The sequence below is a fragment of the Vanellus vanellus genome (assembly GCF_965231255.1).
Source record: "Vanellus vanellus genome assembly, chromosome: 5".
In the NCBI taxonomy this organism is placed as follows: Eukaryota; Metazoa; Chordata; class Aves; order Charadriiformes; family Charadriidae; genus Vanellus; species Vanellus vanellus.
In genome coordinates this window covers 36,371,477-36,386,513 of record NC_138910.1, presented here as the reverse complement: position 1 = coordinate 36,386,513, position 15,037 = coordinate 36,371,477, and the positions used below count along the sequence as shown (strand labels likewise).

The window sequence follows — 15,037 nt, the reverse complement described above, 5'->3', positions numbered from 1 at the left end:
GAGAGGTGTATCTTTATGGATGAACTGTGAAAATACAGATGCAAGACTGACCAAAAACCCCACAACTTTTAAATAGACTGAATAAGAATAAGTGGAATTCATTTGATAAAACTATTTTACTCTTCTTTATATATATATATATACAAATATTCAGTTTTTCAGGTTGATTTGGTTTTTTATTTCTTAATTTAATTACTTTTTCTTTTTTTCTAGACTCCTGGAGTAGTCAGCCAAGGACCCAAAGGAGACCCTGTAAGTGCAACTTTTTTTTTTCCCAAGGAAACTAACAAAATCAAGAGCCAGTGTTTCCATGTGTGAATTTTATCTACTGTCTATGTCTTTCCTGAATGTTTGGTTGTGGTCTTAGTCATGTTTAATAGAGAAAGTTTCCCACTGTAATCGCACAGACTTTGGTATGAATGGAAGGATTTGTCCTGCGATGCTCTTGCAGTTGGAGGCAAGTGCTGACATCTGTATCTGCTCTGTTTGTGTCTTTGCAGGGTTCTCCGGGGCTTCCAGGCAGAAACGGTGCCCCTGGGCCTCCAGGACAGCCGGGGAGTCCTGGAGCTCCTGGCCCCCCTGGGATCTGCCAGTCGTGTCCTAGTATAAGCGGAGGGGTAAGGCATCATTATGTGCAGTTTCTACATTGTTGCTCATAAGCATACAAAGCAATACTGCAGACGCCCATCCCTTGTGCCTTCACACATACTTTGCTCTCAATGCCATCTGTCTCTTATTTGCGCCTTTGAAAAACACAGCTGACTGGTAGGTGGGTTTTTGTTGTTTTGGGGGGGATTTTGTCCACCAAGTTTGACTGGAGTGCAATTAAATCTCTGCCTTATCTTATTTTTTAAAACTCTTGGTGCCAGATCCGATGAAGGACTTATTTAAATCATAAATAATCTGATCAAAAAGAAAGCATGCAGGAGGAAGTATGTCCTCTCAAGCTTAATGGTTAGGGTACTCTCTTACTGTATTTTATCCAATGCATGTTTAATAAAGAAATATTCCCAGGAGACCAGACCAAAACACAGGTCCTCTACTTGCAGGGGAGTGAGACGTAAGTGCAATTTGTCATGCTCCCTCTTTATTTCTGGCCCACCGAATCTTGAATTCTGTTCTGAAAACTTGGGCAGACTCAGCAAGAGATCTAATTTGCACTAAAGTTTCTGTGCAGTTGGATTCATTAAGGGAGCTGAGCCACAGCTGGCAGTTTGTTAATAGATGACGTTATCTCCCACGCAATCCAGCAAGCCTGGGATTGCTTTAGCACAAAACTGTTAAAAATCGTATGTTAAAACAATTGCTGCCTTTGAACTTAGGCCACTGTTTGTAGCTTCCATACACACTTCCCACTCCCAGGTAAGACAAAAACTGAGGAAAGATGTCTTGGTTCTATTCAGTTCTGAAAGGGATTGTGTCTGAAGGACTGAGCTTCTGGGAGAGGTACCCATGGGTCGGTTAACCATTCTTAAGGGACACCACAATAACACACCAAGAGAGCTACTGGGTTTGGGTTGGCAGATGGAGACACGGGAGAGGACGATAGGCTGAATTAGTCACCCACTCCAACACTGTATCAAAGATGTGCTGTTGAGAGGGTCAACTCGCTTTCCTGATAAGAGGGTTGATATCAGTAGCATATATTGATAGATAGATAGATAGATAGATAGATAGATAGATAGATAGATAGATAGATAGATATAGCACAGGTTGATATCAGTCATCTTGTATCGGGTCAGCGAGGGAGCTGGGTCCACAGTGGTTTGGATTATCAGGCAGAACACTGCGCGTATTCAGCCTTTCCTGCTCAACCACCTATGTGCCATTGATGCATAAACTGCATTAATGCCATATTATTCAACTAAGTTTGCTAACATTTGCATAATAAAATCAACATATGCCAGTTAAAAGGCTTACATGGGAATTCCTTGAAAAGCTGATCGTAGAATTTATAGGGTTTTTTAAACAGTATTTTGTGTAAAGGGGTGCGTCAAAGATGCTGTCTGCTCTCAGAAAGGCCCACAGGACATGTTTTCACTCCGTGCCTTGGACTGAGCTTCCATTTGTTTCGAGACAAATTGTCAAAAGCATTGAGGCTCAGCTGCTTGAGCTTAAAAGTGATGATTGTGTTTGAATTACTTGGAGTGACATAGTGAACAGGAAAGGAGAAAGGGAAAGATGGAAAATGGAATTAAGAAAAAAGTGTGAAACTCAGTTTTCTGAGATGAGTTGAGTTCCCACGCATGAGGTAAAATAAAATATTTGTAATTCAGGGAAGGACAGACATACATAGTTAAGAGATTTTTTGCTACCAAATTTTCTGAAATGAGACATTCATTAATCACAGGTAACAGAAATTAGGAAAATGATAATAAACTGTTGCCTTCTTTAGTGTAACAGAAAATGCTTAATCAACTTCCTTGAGTAACAATTAAGTCCAACAGAAAAGAGACTGATAAAGAAAATGGGGGGGGGGAAGAAGCTTAAAAAGATTCAAACAAGAATAAGAGGAGAGAGAATGGTAATTTTTTGGTTCAGCTGAGGCCCAGCTGTTAAGATGAGAACTGGATACGCACAGCATAGGGAGCCAATGTTACCATGACCACAAAAGAATGATATTCTCTTATGGATGATTTAAATATATGGCAGCTCTATGTCAAACGTACTACTCAATAGATACAAATGAGTTATTTCCATACATTTGCCATACCTATGTAAGAAAAGACTTATTTGATTTGTAGCAATCACCTTTTTTTCTTTTTTCTTTCTTTTCTTTTCTGTTTTTTTTTTTTTTTTCCTTTCTTTCTGTTTTTCTGTATTTCTTTTACAGAGTTTTTCTCCACAGTATGACTCCTATGATGTGAAGGCCGGTTCAGCTGGTATCGGTTACCCACAGCCCATTGTAAGATGATATAGCTTGTTTTCTGTCCTTTTTCTTTTAAAGGACAAATTTTCTGCTTGTAGATTATACCTTGGATGTGTATGTATCCTGATTTTAATTTAACAAGATCAGTTTTAATTTAATTGTTGCCTGCAAGTGGAATGCAATGTAAGGCAGCAGTTTTCTTTGCAGTATCATTCTAGAAAGTAACTATAGATTATCTGGGGGTTTTGCCTTTTCTCTTGCTTTCTTCTTTTTCTTACCTTCTTTTTCCTAATCTGTCTCTGATTCACTTTCTTACACCACCTAAACAATTACCCTTTTCTCCCTCACTTATCTGCTTTGGTATTCTATTAATTGCTTCCCTCCCTCCTACCAATTTTTTACCTCTTCTGCTGCCCCTAATCTTCCTTTATCCATTCAGCAGCACCCTGTCTTTACTCTGTATGATACTCCATACTTATTTACTTTTCCAAAACTCAACTTGTCTGATAACAAGTGAGTAAAACCCTCTTGTAATCTTTTTTTCGCCCCAGAAGCAGTCAAAATCTTTTCACTTTTTCTTTTTACAGTTATCTTTTTTTTTTTTTTTTTTACCCACAGCTGTTCAGACTGTGTACTAAGGATGCTGCATCTGCCTGCTAGGCCTGGCCCAAGCTTTTCACCATTTTTTTAGTGAGATAAAGCATGGATTGCCTGAAAGAGTTGTGCATGAGCTATGCTTCCCCTGTGAAATAAATTTAAATGTTGTACCTCATCATTTTCCTTTTAGGCACTGGGATTTAGAGATATTCACCACCGATGATATGGAGTGTTCTTGATTCAGGCAATCTGCTATATAGAGGATGTGGTGAATTGCTCTTATTTGAAATTGCCTGCTGCTTCATTAAGCATAATCATTATTTTCAGTCCAATGCTGCATAACAAGTTTTGGGAATCACGTGTTGTAACGTATCCAGGCAGTTCCATGCAAAGGTGTCCTTTCTCAGGGTTCCATCAGATCATCTAATGAATTACATTTTACTAATCATGACAGCTGTTTGTCCTGAAATACAGTTCGTTATTTTCTCACCTTTATTTTAATCTGTTTATTTCTACCTTGTTCATTTGCTAATATGATCATCCATGCATTGGTCATCTTCAACCATCCATTTTTGTATTTGTTAATTCATTTATTCATAATCAGCTCCTCACAGTCTTTGCCCACAGCTTATCACATCATCTACATTTTGCTACTTGGTGACTTAATATGGGATGTGTTGAACCAGGCAGACAACCAAAATACCTTTCAGTTGTCAATTAAAGTTACTCCTCTCTATTTTGGCATTTTTCCTTGAGGTGCTTAGTGATTTCTTGTGCTCTGACTCCTGGACTTGGGTTAAAAAACCCCACGACTCAATTTGGCACCCTAGAATGTCTTCAGCCAGGATTGTCTGTATAGTTTCAGGTCATATGGTCTTTTACATTGCATCATGCAATACGTGACGTAACAGAAGAGTTACAGGCAGATGTGACTAAACTCGCTAGAACTAAAGAATGCCTGTCACTAATGTTACATAGATTAATTAATTTATGAATCTATAAATTTAATTTATCAATTTTCAACGTAAACCCTCAGTTTGAATAAACATACAAACTGAAATAATTTGGAAGAGTAATAAAACAACAAATGCCAGCTATAGCACCAACATTTGTCCATGGGTGGTTACCGTGCCTGGTATTTCCTCAGTCCCACATCTCTCCAATACTGTCTTTCCGGTTGGCTTTCCACTCCTAGCAGACTGATTTTGTACTTTACATCACAGTTGCTCTTTACTTGCTTGTATAACCTCCACATATTGTCTTTGTTTCTTTCCACCAGTGCACGCACTCTAACTAAAACGTGCTCGTTTCTTCACAGTCTGGAGATGCTGGCAGCAAGCAATTGTCATACCTCACTAGCAGTTTATCTCCTCAGCGTGCACCTCGAAAAAAATAATGTCTTGTTTGTTTATAGCTCTATGTCTAATCAACTGATTGCAATTGATGAGTTGATGGCTCCAATTCATGTTATTTTATACCAAATGAGTTCTAACAATTAACAGCAAGGGACTGCTCGTTGTCTTCACACGTTGAAGGCAACTTGATTTACCCAGACACTAACTGCTCTGCCGCTTGGTGTACCTCTTGTCCCAGAAAATAGCAATTACAATGATTCTCTTTTTTAGACAAAAGGCAACCTGTGAACTAATATTAACGTAGTATATTTGCAGTATAGTGGTATACTATACTACATGTACTAGTATAATATAGCACTACTATTAATCTTGTATTAAGAAAATTAGGTTCGTGTAACATCTGTTATACATAACCTATTCTGATACTGTATGGCAGTCTCCAATGCAACACATCATGTGCAATATTAAGCCATGGAACATAGTGTCAGTACTGCAGTACATGGTGTTTTTCATGTAATTCATATACTTCAATCGTTTTGGCGGTATCAAACCCATTAAGAGTTTAATTTAACAAAACCTTTTTTTAAAGAACCACATAAAGCTGCAGTAAACCACTGTGCTAATTTTCAAATGTTTTCTGTTTTGCAGTATCAAATGTTTTTGTGGTTGTTGCTAGAGGAAGTAGAAATATTAGCATCCTTCCCAAAGTGATAATTTCCTTAGTAATACTTTACTCCCTTTTTACCAGTTAAAATAAGGAACACTACTACTGCTTTGAGTTAAATGATATGTATATTGCTGTTTCATCCTCTGAGTCCTTTGGTTAGTCCACATATCATTTATTTTATATGGCTTAGTACCGTTAAAGTTCAGAAAAGGTTTCACTGGTGAAAATGCTCGCCTTACTGACAATAAGAAAAATATGGCCTTAATTCAGTATACCTGTGAGTCCTAAGAAGTCTAGGGTCACAAACAGGGTTTATCATACAAAGTTCTTCTAATGGGTTGCATACTTATATCTAATATAGCTCCTGAATGCATGTGAGAATTTTTAAAATTAGTTTTAGAAAGCAAAACCTGGCACCCATAGAGTTTATAAGCAAGTTTATAAGTACACTTTGGCTCCACCACTGAAGATGTAGGGTTAGGCTAATGAACCTCAGTTACATGGCAGAGCAGCTGAAGATCATTTACTCTTTTTTACAAATTAAGAGCTAGTTATCTATTCTTCCAGTTCAGGTAGCTGAAAAGCTGAGCTGCGAACATCCTTCTGGGGGTCTAGAGAAGGGGAATAGTGACTCAAAAGAAAAAAATTACAGGTTTGAAAGCATCTTGTGGAGTATATTAGCTAAGGCTGCAAAGAGAAACCCATTGATCCCTTTTCTGAAGGGACTGTAGGTATGAGACAACATATTTAGCAATGTGTGTGCTGCTTCTTTTTTACTTCACCAAGTGCATGCCACCATGGATTTTTCTCTGTACTAATATAAAAAAAATAAATTATTTCACAGTTATTGGTGACTATAGCAACTACATTAAGCATTATAGCAATATTACATTAATATAATTACTATTTTTTAATCTACACTAGACTGGCTTTCCAGGACCTCCCGGCCCCAGTGGTCCCCCTGGCCCACCTGGTCATGCAGGTCCCCCTGTAAGTAAAATTAATCTTTTCATAATCTTCTCATATTCTTTTATATGAGCTTCTCCTTTTCTCTGTCATAAATATTAGGTACATTTCCAACCGATAAATCTAGATGATATGCCAAAGAATTTTATGGATAAATGTCACCTTCTGTTAATTGGGTTGTGCCATCCATGCACCACCAAGACTCAATGACTGAGTGCTATATACTGTGCTTGCTTAAGTCCGTGTGTTCCCCTGAACTTTGCAATTCTGTGGGGTGTCAGCTAAGGTTGTCTTAAGACATGCCACTGCCTACCATCCTCTGTTAACGTTCCCAAATCTTTATTCATACAAAAATTCAACGGGAGATACAGGAAAGCGAGAATCCCAAAACACATACAGTGCACGCACAAAGGGTCTGATTGTTTTGATGCACATCTCCTTTTAGAGGAGTGTTTTTAATTGTGTTTTCATGTAGGCATATTCTGCTTGGTTCTGCTAAATTCACCTTTGGTCATTTGGTGACAGTTCTGACTACTGTTTTCCTTATGATTATTAAATTTTTATAAAATATAGTAGCACCATGGGATGATGCGTGTAACTGTCCACATCTTAACTGTTTTTTTGCTGCATTATAGGGCTCTGCTGGATACCAAGGCTCCCCCGGAGAACCAGGACAACCTGGCCCTCCTGTATGTATACATTACCTATCACTCTTTACAGTAAAAGCATGATCTTACATGCATGAATCTGTGTCATTGCTGGAGGGGATGGAAATTTTACAGTTGGTGCTTTCTGTTTGCTATCATGTATGTCAAATGTACAAGTATTTTATCACACTTAATGCAATTTTAATTTGAAAGAGACTTAATATTTTTTATTATTATAGTTAATATTAATTATCCTTTTACAGGGACCTCCAGGCCCTGTTGGAATGATAGGCCCAGTTGGTCCACCAGGAAAAGATGTAAGTTCACTATTATTCATCCAGTGATTAATAAATGGGAAGAAAGAAAGTTCATTAAATGGTAAGACAGCAGAGCACATTGATACCATTGCATTTAAGAATTTTTAACATCTCCCTATTTCTCAACTTGACAACATGACTGTAAGAAACTACCTTTGGCTTACATTAGGTATAAATGTCCATTCAAAAAAATGTTTCTATTTTAGCAGTCAATTTGTTTGACACAATTTAAAAATAAGAAAGGAAACCTAAGCGTGAAGTATGCTATTTTGATCTGGTGCAAAATAAATTAGCCGTTGTAAAAAAAAGCACACAGTAGTGCTAGTTGTCTGCTCCCTTCAAATCTTGCTTTGAGAGCTAAGGCTGTTAAAACCATCTTTTGTGTCACAGCTGGGAGTCCGGAATAGGTACAGTACAAGGCAAGACAAGCAGCTAGAGTTTTTGTCCATTTTGAGTCTTTCTCCATGAAAAATAGGTTTTCCGTGATCATCTCTTCCTAAATGTTGTCCTGAAATAAACTAGATGTTAAGCAAAAACTTGTGAAAATTTGATTTTATAAATCCAGACAGCTGTTTTTCAGAAGGCAGTCATATAGTGAACCGTCCCCCTGCTATAATTTTCCCTAGTGTCTTTGGTGGAAGTTTCAGCTGCTTATTCCGACTCACCTCGATCTACTAGGACTGGTTCTTTGCCAGTAACTGAAGCAATAGCAAAGCAGTCAAAAAAATTTACTTTCTTTCAATAGGGAGAACCAGGAAGACCAGGCAGAAATGGAGACCGTGGAATCCCTGGATTACCGGTACGGAAAAGCCCCTGATAACAATGGTCTTCTAATCAAAGGTTTTGTTTTCCTGTTTTAAGTTAGTCAAGTGAACATGACACACAATGAACATTGGCTTGTGCCTTTCGTACAAGAAGTATGGGATTTATTCATCTTTCTATATTTGTGTGTTTAGGGTCACAAGGGACACCCTGGAATGCCTGGAATGCCTGGGATGAAAGGTCAACGAGTAAGTATTGAGTATCTTGATTGTAGCTGAGTCTGTTACTCTACTTGAATTAGGGTGTTGCACTGTTGTGCTCTTTCAGACATCAATTCCCAGCTAAAGAGACTGAATCATAGAATTAAAGGCCAATTTCTGGACAAAGTAATCTGACCTTCTGTAACAAAGACTGTTAAATTTTATGTAGTTACCTCAATTGTAGAGCTCCATCCTGAATGCTGGGCTGAAGCATGCTTTCCAGAAAAGCATCCACTCTTAAATAATGGCCGTGAAGATGGAGGATTCAGAATTTTCTTTCAAAAAGTGATCCAATAGCTGATAGCACTCATTATTAAAAATATGCCCCTTTATATGAGGTTTTCTTGAAGCTTAATATTTTACCAAGAGGAATTAAGTTTTCCAGACGCAAGAGGAATATTATTCACAGATATGGTTTTCAATTCCCACAGGGTTTTGATGGAAAAGATGGTGCCAAAGGTGACAGCGGTGCTCCTGGTCCAAAGGTAAAAAACTATAGTGTCATCTTTGTAATAGGTACAGTAATACCATCCATCGTTTGTTATATAGCTGTGTTTTGCATATTATGTAATTATAAAAATCCACTAAACATTACAAAAACTCATTGAATATCTCCATGGAAAAAATGAGAATCATTCCAAAGGAGTTAAACTTTCTGAACCCCATCAAGTCTCAATTTTCCAGCTGTAGTAAATATGAGATTCCAAAATGAAAGGACACGCCTGGATCATCTGACTTTATTGAATAATATTAAAGGACTGAGTCTTACTGATTTTTTATTTCTGTTTAAATATTTTTTTTCTGCCACTTGTTTAGACATCTCAGACCTCACAGACCTGAGGTCGTGCTGATGACACTCAGCATCACGCAGAAAGGGACAACAGATTGGGCTGTCTCATTTCTATGTCTCTTCCCCTTGAATAAACCAAAAAATGTTCTCACCAAAGTTAATTCCCTCATTGGTGTTTTCTTTCCATAACAGGGTGAAACTGGTCTTCCTGGAGCAAACGGATCACCAGGCCAACCGGTAAATATGTGTATACTGTAGTATTTAAATGGAAGTGCCAATGGCACTTCCCAGTTAACCGAGTTACTCATCTTTCTTTTAAGTTTAATTGGCCCACCACATGCATTGAACAACACCGAGATATGCAAATTAGAGCAATGTCTCTTTGCTTGGCCATACTATTTTGGAAACCATTTAGCAGACTCTTTTTCTTATGTTTTCTAGGGACCAAGAGGTCCAGCTGGTGAAAGAGGAAGACCTGGGAATCCTGGTGGCCCTGTAAGTAATTACAGCTGCTGTTTTTATTCAGAAGCAGCACATAGCTTGTTTCAAGATGTTGAGAAGCAGCACATAGCTTGTTTCAATATGTTGAGAATTCCTTACTTCATAGATTTTCCTTAAAACTGTTGTAATGCAGAGGATTAGAAAACTATATAGCATCTGTAAAATCATACATGAAAACTTTTCAATCCCCCAATTAAATCTTCTTCTCACAATTAAATCTTCCTCTCACTTCTAACTCACAACATGTTCACCATCTTATTCTCTCTTTCCTTTTTTAAAATGAATAGATTACACATTGAAGGAGAGTTCAGTGTTTCAGCGTAAGGTCAGGTTCAGCCAAGAGGAATAGGGAGGAGGAGTGGAAGCAAAGGGCATCAGCAGAAGGCAAAGAGAGGGAAAACTGCAATCTCAGAAGTAACTTGCAGGAAGAAGATAAAATTACTCCTTGGCTGAGATTAGGGGGTACATTCTTTGCTGTGAAAGAAGTCATAGTTCATAGCATCCAACACAATCAACAAAGCACAGCTAAAGTATAACAAACAGCAACTTGTTCATACAAACACTATATAACCTGAGCAGCGGACCTGGCCTAACACATCTACAAGACAGGCAACAGGACATGCAGTCATACCACTCTTTGTTATGGTTTTGGAGTGAAATTTTAATCTTTTATGTGAATTAGAAGTAACTGTTACTTCGCAATATAGATCTGTTGCGATCTTAGTTGTTTAACCTTAAAAACTGTCCACAGAGATGATGGTTTGTAACTGCTATTTCCTTAAGAAATGTAGTAAGAATACATTTTTGAATCTTGCTGTCTCATCATTACAGTGCAAGTCACGTAAAGCGTTAGATATTGCTTCACAAAATATTTAGTTAATTTTTATTTTAGAATTTCGTAGTTGAGGAATTCTTGTGTCTTGGTCAATTAAGTGGGAACGTACAGAAACAAATAGATGGTCTGAGAGTCATGGGAATTAACGCGTGTGGGTTCTGTGTCCAGAGTAGTGCTCTGCAGTCAACACCTCTCTTCTTTCTGTAGGGTGCCCATGGCAAAGACGGATCTCCAGGAGCAGCAGGCCCACCTGTAAGCTGAATTACAGATGTTTGACTTTAAGTATTTGTGTTGCTCAAGTCTAGTTACTTCTAGCTGATGATCTGCAGTGCCAGCAAACCTGAGACTGGGGGTGCACTGGTCTAAGAATGAACATTTTATTTAATTGTATTTCATAACTGTTGGTTAAGATACTTGAAGCATACAGTGCAATGGAAGAGCTTTAACACTGTAAAACAGAAAATGCATAAATCCAAAACGAGGTTATTCTCAGCGAACAGATAGACAGAATTGCTCTTCTTCACACAGATCAAATTTTGAATGGTCTTATCAAATACATTATTTAGATGCCTGAGGTGGACAAAATTTCTATCTACCTGAGCATGTCCACTTGTATATGTAACAGCTATATTAGCTTTTTTTTTCTCCTACACATTTTTTATAATTAGAACAAATTTTGGACAATTTTTATAGCTTAATCTCTTTGATGTTAGCTTTCATGTTTTTAAATTTATAACACAGAAATTTAGCTGAATGTATAAAAATCAGAGTAACTAAGATGTAGGTGTGATATTTTGGAATTAGCCAAGCTTAATTTTCTACAGCATGATTTATATTTGCTATTTTGCCAGGTGTTTCCTTAGCCAGAGAAAAATCTCATAATCAGACTTTTTTTTTAACTTAACATCAATTCCAAATTCCATATGGCTTTTACTGTTTGCATTAATAGTATTTCTTTCACTTTTAAGGGTCCCCCAGGTCCCCCTGGAACTGCAGGATTTCCAGGCTCTCCAGGTTTTAAGGTATTCAGCTAAAGATGCACGCTAATGTAGAATTTGGTCCTTTCTCTAGTTAGCCAGTTTATGTCACTATACATCTTAATTTTACGAGTCCTCTTCTTTCTGGCTGCTATTACACTGTTTGCAAGCCTAGAACTGATGTGTTTTCAAACACAGCATGAGACAAACCCTATCTATGTTCATCACCTTCATGAACACCCACCCCAAAACACCGTGAAGTAGTAGACCCAATATTTTATGTTGCGTTATGGCAGGGGCTCGAGTGAACTTCCCCAACTAGAGGAGCTGTGCAGCATGTGCTGGTTGGAGTGCATGGGTACCTTGTGCCTCAGCACTGGGGTCACCGTGCTGATTTGACTCTTGCACTCAAGTGATGACAGTGGTAACCTTCTTCCAAAACCAAGCAAAGATGTCAGAGTAGGGGAAGAATGCATGAAGCTGATACTGATTGCCCTGCAGACAAGACTAAAATCCATCCATTTTTTCCTTTTACTGGTTTGCCATAGGGTGAAACTGGTCCTCCTGGTCCTGCTGGTTCTAGCGGTAGTCCTGGAGAGAGAGGAGAACCTGGTCCTCAGGGTCATGCTGGGCCCCCCGGGCCTCAGGTATGTAAATACCACATGGGAACTGAGAAGTGTCATGCCACTTGCTCTTCACAAAGCTCTACATGTCCTTTGGTTTAGCCCTTGGTTAACAGCATCGGTTATTTATATGTTTATTTTTTCAGGGCCCTCCTGGAAGAGCTGGAAGCCCTGGCAACAAGGGTGAAATGGTGGGTACTTGTCATACCACTGTCTTTTGCTGCACTGTGTTGGTGAGGGTTGCTGTTTGGACTGGGCAGAGTCCAACAATGCCATGCTCTCTTCATCCCCATCTTCTGTTCACTCTCTACAGGGACCTTCTGGTATTCCCGGTGCTCCTGGTCTGCCTGGAGGCCGCGGTCTTCCTGGCCCTCCAGGTACAAGTGGAAACCCTGGAGCCAAAGGCAGTCCGGTGAGTTGCTGATATTCATTACACTGGTTGTACAAACAAATATGGTGGAAGTAGTTCTGATAACATTAAAAAAAAAACATTGAATTTGTCCTGTTCACTTGAGATGGTCTAATAAATTATTTTATAATAACAACAGGCAATTATTTTTATAAATATACAATATATTTATCTTTCACACATTTAGATATTGCTATATATAAACATTATACATAAAAAATATAATAATATTTGTTTGCTTTCCTAAATTATCTATCAATTCTGAAACACACAACAAAAAAATCTAGTCTAAAATGGTGACATTAACCAAATCTGCTGTTTTAAAATCCTCGTTTCTCCTGTTTAAATTCCCATGGGCTGAGTCCACAGTTGACTATAGCGAGTGTGTTGTACATACTCTTAGTCATTTACCCAGCAGGCTATTTCCTGACAGCCTTACACCACACATTTGTCAGAGAAAAGGATGTCAAGCAAAAGTCTCAATGATGTTTGAAGTAGCTCAGAAACAGACATAAAATTTTACTCAGTGGTGTTCAAGATTGTATCACTTCTTTCCTTTACTGGATTTTCATGCATTCCATGTCCAGGTTCAACTAGTGCATGCTAATTCCTTTGCAGAGCGTAAAATAATAAAAATGAATCAATAATTTGAAAGATGTCATGTCTGCTTCTTAGCATTTTAGTGCATCTGGTAGGTCTAGAATAATACCCTGTTGCAATCCATAATTTTAATGGCCTTTTCTCCTTTTTAGGGAGAACCTGGTAAGAATGGTGCAAAAGGAGATCCAGGCCCAAAAGGCGAGCGTGTAAGTGATTTTAAAATGCATTCAGAGACTTCTTCTTCTAAGGAAGTCTGAACCCTGAATCGTTCCCCATACAAAACCCATGGGGGGTGGAGGTGGGGGTGGGGGTTGGAGACTTCTAACTTCACTGGAGGGCTTTTTTATTGTTGTTGCCAGGGTGAAAATGGCACCCCAGGTGCTCCTGGACCTCCTGGTGAGGAAGGCAAAAGAGGGGCAAATGGTGAACCCGGCCAGAATGGCGTACCTGGTACACCTGGAGAAAGGGTAAGCTACTGTAGATGACCATGCACATGAGGTACATTCTGAGTTAATACACAGACAGCAAAATCTGGTGATCAAAATACTTTGAGGAGAAATTTGGCTCCATATCTGTTCTCAGCAAATTCCAGATGTGAAACTGGGTTATGAAACTGGGGAGAATTTTTATCTAGTTCCTCCTCTGAATTGCAGCACTTGAATCTATCTCAGTCTGAAATAATATTTTTGAAGAAGAAGAAGAAGAAGCAGTGATCTTGGAAGTTGTATCACAAGATTTGTGCTGAAAGGCAACCATTAACTCTGAGAACTACACAGGGGGAGAAAAAAAAAAGCAAACAAAAAAACCCAAACACAAACTAAATTTCAAAATTACGTCTCATGTAACAAAAATGAACAATCACAAAATTTCAGCTCTGGAAAGTGAAATTAATGCAAATGCTTCTGCATTCAGTCTTTGTGTCACCATCTTTATCGTTAATAGATCTTAAATGTAACTAATGTCAATAACGACTATATTGTCAGGATGTCTTCTGTGTGATAATATCTTTATTGTCAACAGGTTTTTTGGCTTGTAGGTTCGATAACTTTCCAAAGAGCATTCTCACAAAGTAATTCCTGAATTGATGAATTCAACAAAATAAATAGCAACACCCTTACAAATTTTAGATTTCTGTTCCCATCTGAACCAAAGGAAATTGTGCTGATCTATTTGTAACTCCTAATTTAATTTGCTGAAGCTCTGAGGAAACCAAAGATGCACAAAGATGTACAAAGTAATAATATTAAACCTGTAAATGGGGCTGCAAATTACATTTTATAATACAAATTTCTTGTAAGCAATGAAGATAGTAGTAAAAACATAAATATTAAAAACAATACAATAGATCTCTTTTCAGTATTGAATTAGAAGAAAACCATTGTTCAAGATTGAATGTGTTGTTCTATTTTTTATATGAATTTAGAAAACTCATGAATAAAGTAACTAGTGCAGGGCCGGTTAAAAAGAATGGAGGGTGGGCTATGATTTCAACAGGAGGGTTATAGCCAAAGAGAAAATAATTCTATAGACTTTCTTGCTACCGTGAAATGTCATTTCCAACTATTTCTTTCATTAATTTTCATAATAATATGTCTAATCATAAATAGTTTAGAAAAAAATCCATTTTCCATCACCTAAATCATATTGCCTATAACCAGTATTTTGCTCTTGTATTTGGCAGGGCTCCCCCGGTTTCCGTGGCTTGCCCGGTAGCAATGGACTTCCAGGTGAAAAGGTATAATGTTCCCCTAAAAAAAAAAAACAATTTCTGGAGAATCCATGTGAATTTGCATGGACAATTTCAGATTCAATATGATGCTGATTTCCTTGCTGTGAATTTCAACACGTTTTTTTTTTTAGGG

At 38.0% G+C, this 15,037-nt stretch overlaps 2 long non-coding RNA genes across 2 annotated transcripts; both read left to right on the top strand.

Moving 5' to 3' along the window:
- Positions 1-574: 574 nt before the first annotated feature.
- LOC309672221 lies at positions 575-6,447 on the top strand. Its single transcript, XR_014269221.1, has 3 exons — positions 575-617; positions 2,834-2,905; positions 6,413-6,447. It is a non-coding gene; the product is annotated as an uncharacterized lncRNA (long non-coding RNA).
- A 5,645-nt stretch (positions 6,448-12,092) lies between these two features.
- Positions 12,093-12,541, top strand: LOC309672222. Its single transcript, XR_014269222.1, has 3 exons — positions 12,093-12,190; positions 12,313-12,357; positions 12,480-12,541. It is a non-coding gene; the product is annotated as an uncharacterized lncRNA (long non-coding RNA).
- The last annotated feature ends 2,496 nt before the right edge of the window (positions 12,542-15,037 follow it).